We start from the raw sequence: 8144 nt of genomic DNA, 5'->3' as shown, positions 1-8144 counted from the left end.
AAACCTTGATACAGATCCGACCACAAAGTGCTCATGTGAGCTGAGAATAGTCAGAACTGTTAGTCATTGTTAACGTTGAATAGAGATGACTGATGGTGAGATGACTTAATAAACAGCAGAGATGCCAAGATACATAAAACATGATAAATAACAGAAAAGACACATCGCTCAAATACGTGCAATAGGACCGGATGAGGAAAACACTGTAAAAAGCTCATTTTGACTGGTTATAAACTTCAGTAAGTGTGTTTAAGTGTTCACAAATGGTTTTCAGTTACATCACACTCAACACTCATACAAATACATACATATATGTATACATATGTCAGTCAAGAAGGAAGAGATATAGTGAGAAAAGTTCAAATCTCCAATTAGCAGTGGACGAATTTAAGGGAAACATAAATATATGAATTTATTCTCTCCAAAATTAAAAAAGAAAAACAAATTCTAAGGTGTAAGTTGACCAATCACACATCTGAGTTTAAAACTGTCAGTGTTAAAGTATAATGTGCTTTACTACCCATTTATAACACTATAATTTTCACCTCTTGTAGTGGAGTCTGTTTCTGGTAGTGACGCTTTTCCACTTAAATGAATAAGAATCCTTCTCCTGTCACTGGAATTAAGTCGTTATGTATATTTTCCACAGTGCACGTTTTGGCCTGTCACTACAGGAAACACACAGGTGTTTTCTAATAACACTAACGATGGCACCAGCAGCCTGAAACGGAAGCAACTAAATGGAAACGAAGCCATCGTTAAGTTCATTATTTACACCTGTGAAAAATATCCTGTCATGTTTAATAGTTTGTGAGCCTCGTGCGTCATTACGGCACTTTTTCATTGAAATGTAACCCTCGGCAGTAAACTGATTTTGTTTTCTAGTTTTGTTTTAATTTGTTGTAGCAGAGGCTGTATCATACCATTGCACGACATGCGCAGGTGTAACCAACAGCTTTAATTATATGTTCCACTTCCAGGCCAGTGGGTTTGTGCATATTTGCTCAGTGAACTAGCTCGAGGTAAAATAGAGAGGAGCCATCATGGATGTTGTTAGTCACACCTGGGATCTTCCTGCGATGTTAGGCCCCGTGGTTTACTCTGAAAAAATAAAAATACAGTAGAGATTAACCCTCATAAGCAGCCATGATCAGACCCCTGCTCACAGTTAAAGTAGTTTTTGGTAATTGGTGAATAATATATGTACATTAATGTTCAGCAGGTGAAGTTTGACACCTGGCATCTAAAACGGTAGACAGGTAAAAACATAGTGTATGAATATAAAACAGGATATGGCTCCATACAGCTCACAAAGGTGTAATCCAAGTTTCTAGAAGCCAAATTTATTTAAAACACGTTATTTAAACCCCTTTTGAAGCTGAAATCTTCACTGAAGCTGTGAAGGTAAAAGAGTTAGCAGGTGCAGAAGCTCAACAACTTGTCAAGGGTGTAAATTAGATCTTTTCAAATCAATTCTGGATCTTGGGGCTTCTGGAGACTTGACGAACTGTATGAAGACATTTGTTTTTTGGATGTTTTAAAACAAATCCTCTTTTGCTTCAGTTGTTTCAGTGAATGCTGTGATGCTATTCTGCTGTGAAGCTCCAGAAATGTTTTGTGGACAAATTTCACCTGATTTTCTATGGACGCAGGGTCGAATAGATCACGAAAATATTAAAGTTTTTGGGTGAATTGTCCTTTAATTAAGTGACGTGAGAGCCCGGGAAACTACATCTATGTATTTGTATATTTAATGATGCAGAGATTTTAATCCAAAGAGAAAGATTCTTTGACTGATTTTTGTTATGCCCAAACAAACTAAATAAACAAACTTTGTTTTCATGTGGCGGACCCTGCCACCTTTCTAGCTTCAGACAGTGTTCTTGGATCTTATTTTCCTCTGAAAACAGCTTGTTTATTCACTTATGGAAAAAAGTCTGTATTATTCCCTAATTAATATTGTAAATATTAAAATTCTGAGTTTGAATTTCTTATCTAAAACTACATAATGAGCCTTTAATTCGTAAGAGGAGAGAAAAGTTGTGTTCTGTAACAGCAGCTTGTTATAAAGTGTTACCACATACATATACAGCTACCACTCAGGACACTGAGGTCATCAATTGGTATGCTATATTTTAATACAGGTTTATATTCTGTAATACTTTACTTTAGTCAATAGTTATTTCACTGTTAACAAGCAATGAAATGCTTTATAAACTATTTATGAGCAGCTGTTTGTTGGATAGTTGCAGCTGATGTTCATAATACTCTTTAAATGGTCAATAAATACTGTGTAGTTATTTTATTATCATTATTTGGATACCATTAGAGAGCTGAAACTGAGGTTTTTAACATTTACAGTTGCTTAATACATGTTTTATGAACCCATTCATATTTTCATAGCAGTGAAAATTAACTATAAATGTAGCAGTTATTAATGATGTTTAATATAAAGTGTTACCTATGTTCATACATTCTTTTAAGCCCATAAATAAGTTCAAATAAGTTGAATACATTAAAGTCAAAATTGGCCTTGTTGGTTACTTTTTACTTTTTCTTCTTCTTCTGTCAGAATGTGTCCAACTTTCATCTACGCTGGTGGTATTAATTATTAACTGATTATCTGTCCTGTCAAAATGCCGAGAAATGCACAGATTTATACTGTAGTCTTTACCAGTTATTTCTTTTGAGCAAAGAAATTAGTTTAATACACAAAATTGGCCATGTTTGTTACTTAGCTTTTTCCTTTGTTTGAATTTTAGTCATCTATTTGCTGGCACTGATATCATTTCCTAATTGATTATGTCAAAATGCAGAGAAATGCACAGATTTCTGCTGCAGTCTATAATATTTTCTGGATGGATGGGTGGATGTAAGGGGAGCAGGACATCAGTATTTCTAAAATCCTGGTTACAGCATACTGTAGTCTACCAGTTATTAATGATAGTTATTATAATTTTTGAGCAATGAAATGAGTTTAATACACAGATGTGCCATATTTGTTTGTATCTATTTTACTGGTACAGATTATAGTTTAGTCTATAATATGCTCTGGATGGATGGGTGGATGTTGGGGCAGACAGGCAGGCAGGCAGGCAGTAACAAGTCCTCCACCAGGTGACTGTCTCACCTGTTGGCCACACGGTTGTGCTCGCAGACCGCGCGCCCCTCGGCTGTGCCATTCCTCCGCGCATGCGCGTTGCGCCTCGCGGAGCGGAGACCATTTCCTCCAGCAGCAGCGGCGGCAGCAGCAGCAGCAGCAGGCCTCGCAGAGCTCCGCCACACACACAGACACACATATGCAGACAGAGTCCGGAGCCAAGCCACGTTTGGGATTGTCTAATATTCACGTCGCGACACCTGGATGCCCCCCCGGACCGCTGGAGTCCTCCTGATGGGCCTTCATCGCTGATTCTTGCAGCAGCATCTGGGTCGACACTACTAGAATCTTTCGGGTGAGTTGTTTTGTCCCAACGGTTCTAGCTCGAGAGGGATAGCTCGCAGGAGGAGGAGGAGGTGGTGGTGGTGGTGGAGGTGGAGGAGGTGTTGGTGGTGTCATTACTGGGCTGTGTGTGCTGTATTTGTCTGTTATATCCTTTAAAATGCTCGTAAATGTTACGTTAGGAGAAGCGCTGTCCACTCACAGAGCTAACGTTCAGCCTGTTTTGTGACCGTTAGCGCTAGCTGCTAAGTTAACGTACAATATAACGTCACTGCATCCATTATCGGACACAATTAATGCTCGGTCTGAACAGATTTTTTTTTCTTCTTTCTTTTACCCCCCTCCAGTCTGTTCCCTGTTTACCTTCATTGTGTTTGACAGTAGAGCAGTGGACACAAAACAAAACAAGGCAACTGGTACATGGCCGTGTGTCTGTGTGTGTTGGTTTGTGTTACCCCACATTTATGTTGTCGTTTTCGGGCTGTTTTGCGGCTGTTGCCCGGAGCCTCCTCGTCACCCACCTTCCCCTCTCCCCCCTTCCCTTCCCCTCCAGAGTCGGACGCCTCTGTCGCGGCTTTGTGGTCCCGACCTTTACCTTCCTCTGTTGTCCAGCCGTATTTGTTGACACTGTGTCGGTCCAGCACAGCGGGGAAGCCAGCAGAGACAGAGCTGGGGAGTCAGAGGACCATGCAGCTTTGTGTTACAGGCGGATGCTGCCGTTTTGGTGCACACATTTCTGACTGTAGACGGACAGGTTTGAATGGTAACCATGTGTATACCACACCTGTGCTCATACTGCAGTCTGGCCTTTGTGTTATTGCTTTGTATTTAAGAATTAATGACTCTGTCCGATAATGGACACTGTAATTTTAGCCACCTCCGCGCTGCACCGAGGAGAGCACAGGGCTGGAGCCGAGGTTCAGCCCCTTACATTGAGGAAACACTGATCTCTATCTTTCCGCTTATATTGTTTTAATATAATGTGTCTTCCACTATTACATTCTTTAGCATTTGTCTTGGATTTAGGGGGATAACATGTCATTGTATATGATTATAGAGAGGGAGCAGTGCCTCAACAGAGATGTCCGGTTCAGTTATGACAGCAGATAATTGATGTTGATGATAAAGTTTATTCCTGGGGGAGATTGTTTTTTTTCTCCTGCTCTCCTCCACAGGGAGGTCAGAGGTCAGCTAGAGCTACAAAACACCATCCTGGAGCTGGTGAAGCGTCAGTGCTTGGCTCAAGGGCACTGGATGCTGTGGACGCTTTGTTACAGGTTAATGATCATTTAGTGATTTAAGATCAAATAGTTGCACTGTTAAATGTGGTTTGTGTTTCATGAATGAGTCGGGCACGAAGCCGTCTGCTGCGGTTTGTTAGTTCCTCACTCACTAATTCAGGGTTCAACCGTCTTGAGAGAAATGTTGAAATGTACATACCTCTGCAAGCCGTGGCTTGACCGACAAAGAGCGATGAAGTGTCTGTGGCACATTGTTACTTCACAGTGTTCTCATTCACCTCAGGTGAAAACTGTCTGCCGAAGTTTACAGTGTCACTCCTGGGTTGTTTTCAGTGGACAAAAAAAAATCTTATGATTAGAATATAATCTCATGTTTGTGCGTGTTACTGCTAGAAATCTAAAACATCATCCCTCCAGGTCTTGTTGCCTATTTTAATAACTTTGCGCTCCACACTGGTTGAGGCTGACCATCGTTGAAATCTGGATAGAGACAGTGGTAATTACATTAAATGACTCATTTTGATGCCCACCTGTCGGAACTGTTGTGTTGATTACAGTGAGTGCAGCGTACAGATGAAGCAGCATGATGGCTTTGGGTTTTCTATTAGCGAATTCTGTTACCAAGATTGCTTGGAGCGAGAAGGGGCGTGAGGGCTTGGCATTCATTATCCCCAGAGGAATCTGTTCATCCAGACTGCACCATGTTAGGAATCCATATGCTGCGTCTGTCAGGGCTAACCTGCTGCCGGTATGCTAGGATGTCCAACAAAGTGTCTCAAGGGTCTGTGCTGAGAGTAATTAATACCTTTTTCTTTCAGTGCAAAAAAACTCAGTAATTTCTATGTGACAGAATTTGAAGCACAAAATGTTTTATTACAGTCTTTCTAAACACAGCGTGACTCACTCAGCTGTGGTCTAAGTAGTGAGGCCGTGCATCTCTCCATCTGTGAAGTCAGACCCATCTAGTAAGAAGACTCACAGATTAAACCGATCTACCTCGTCAATAGCTCCCTCCCTGTCTCACTGACTTGACTGATGACTAGATTGGAGTAGTCTAATCGAGGTGAAGCTTGACGAAGACAAGAGGTGACAGGACATGTCCGCAAGCCTGGCTACATGTCGGCTCTTTGCCTTTTAACAATGAGTTATGAGGAGGGGGGAAAAAAATCGCTCTCTGGTCGATGCTCAAAGCTGCAAGGAGCTGAGCTGCGTTACTGTTTTACGTTAAGCTCTGAGCCAGGCTTATGTGCTCAGCAGGGGAGTAATGGCTCCTCTGTCTGTACACTAACCATCTCATTGCACATTTGAAGTCCGTCCAAGGCCCTGCTGACCTCAACACAATGACCGTTTTAGTCCGTTCTTCCTCTCCAGCCTCTTCCCCTCAGTGTCCACTGTCTCTTTAATCAGCAAGTGCAATAACAGAGGGGGGATTTATCGTGGAGACTTTGGTGCAGAGCTTAACTGTATACTGACACTCATGAGCAACAGGACATCACAGATGGTGCAAGACATACGCCACACAGTAGCTGTATGATCACACTGTATAGATACATTCAACAGCATTTACTTAATGCCCGTCTGCATTTCAGCAGCCTGGTAGCAGTGCATGAGGTTTCAGACGTACACGCTCTCAGTGCACATCATGATGTATTTTACTGTCTGATAAGGCATTAGCCACTCTGAGTTTTGGAGGTGTATTGTAGGCATTGCAAAAAACAAAGTGGTGAGCAGTGCCACGGTCCAATTATTTAGGAAGCCTGATAGAAAGTGAAACTGTCCGGAAATATGCAGTACACCTGCAGTGCTTCCTCTTTTTAAATATGAGAAGAGAAGAATAGATGTATCATGGAACAATTCTGTTTATGAGGATTACAACAGTTTGATTAGCTCTGTAATTTGTCTTACCAGACATTTTTTGTGGTCGATTAAGACTATCATGGTGTTACCTGCTCACCATATTGCTACTACTACTGCTTGCATGAATCGAGATAATCATGAATATTCTCATATGAATAACTGTCTAGCTGGCTCGTCCTATATTGGTTTCCTGTTTTATTTTGAATTGCCTTGTCACCATGGCTGAAGGCATGGCTTGCACATTATATCGCCCATACAAACAAGTTAAATCAGATGTCAGTTAATCCAAACAAAAAATGACAGTGAGATGACTTAACCACTATTTATTTATCCTGATAGAGCTTATGATTTATGATTTATGATTACTTATAGATTATTTGATTGTAGAAAGGTGTCCTTCCTGTAATGAAATTAAAAAAAAAGACGTGTTTCCTAACAAAATGTAGTGGTTCCAGTATGTTTTAGTGCCATTTGATGAATATGTTGATGATTATCTGGTTAATAGTATGTTGCAGGTTGTGAAATTTAAATATCATTCATGCCTAGTGTATAGAATGTCTGCAAATACTGAATATGTCTGTCAGTTTCCCAAAGCCTGAATGGATGCCTTAAAATTGCTCAACTTCAGCCTTAAGATTTGTTCAACTAACAGTTCAAAACCCAAAGGTATAAAATTAAATATTATAAAGGACACCCTAAAATTAGCAAATATTGAGACTTAATGAAGTGGAACTATGGTTGGGTGATGTCTGCCAAATTGGCATTTGACGATGTCTTCAGTAAAACATCTTGATAGACAATGACATCGTTGTTTATGAATTTGAGGAAGCGTGTCTCGTCAGTGTTGTCGTACGGTTCACCACTGTAGCCGCGGCTGTTTCCTACCATTGCTCTGACACGAATCTTCAGCTATCTCCTGTTGCCACTGACATACATGTTCATGTGTTCATGTTCAACTTTGCTTTGCTCAGCTTCATATGCATGAAACAACGTTGACTGACTAGCCAAGGAAGCCAAGCTCAGAAAACCGTGTTTTTAAAAAAGGCATGACTGAGAGCAACAGTGGCCCGCAGGAAACTAAAGACACTGCTGAGTGTCTTGGGTTCGCCGAACTGAGCTGGTGAAGAAAATAATAAACTGTACATGGAGACATAATGTTAGTGCACTGAGCAGCAGCATGCTTCTTTTCATTTCCTCTCCCACATATCACAAACAACAACTCTTGCCCTACGGCAACTCTGAGGGGACACACCACCTAAATGTGCTCTCTGGTTGGGAGCCTTTTGAATCACGATGTTACGTATGGTCAGGGATTAGTAGTCAACCGTCGATCATTCATCGACCAGTATCAAACTGGAACCATTAACGTTTTCAGGACTTTTGCTTAAACCGTGACTTAAACTATCAATCCATTATCAAGACAGTTGCAGATTAATTGTTTGGCCGGTGATTAATCTGTTAATCAACTAATTGCTTCTGCTCTAGCTGCCAAATCAGCGTGTCGGTTATTTATTTTGCCTCCATAATCTTTTAATCACTTACAGTGTGATATGAGCATTGCCTTGCAAAGCCTCATACTTTAGATTAAGTCGATTAAGATTATA

General features: G+C 40.8%; 1 protein-coding gene across 1 annotated transcript in view; it reads left to right on the top strand.

Moving 5' to 3' along the window:
• Positions 1 to 3191: 3191 nt before the first annotated feature.
• LOC119018435 (tyrosine-protein kinase CSK) overlaps positions 3192 to 8144 on the top strand; it is a 44910-nt gene continuing 39957 nt past the window's right edge. Inside the window, exon 1 of the mRNA XM_037096104.1 lies at positions 3192 to 3455. The gene's annotated coding sequence lies outside the window, so the exon portion shown is untranslated. The remainder of the gene's footprint in view (positions 3456 to 8144) is intronic.

This window comes from Acanthopagrus latus, chromosome 4 (assembly GCF_904848185.1).
Source record: "Acanthopagrus latus isolate v.2019 chromosome 4, fAcaLat1.1, whole genome shotgun sequence".
Classification (NCBI taxonomy): domain Eukaryota; kingdom Metazoa; phylum Chordata; class Actinopteri; order Spariformes; family Sparidae; genus Acanthopagrus; species Acanthopagrus latus.
This window is presented reverse-complemented; position numbering and strand designations above follow the sequence as displayed.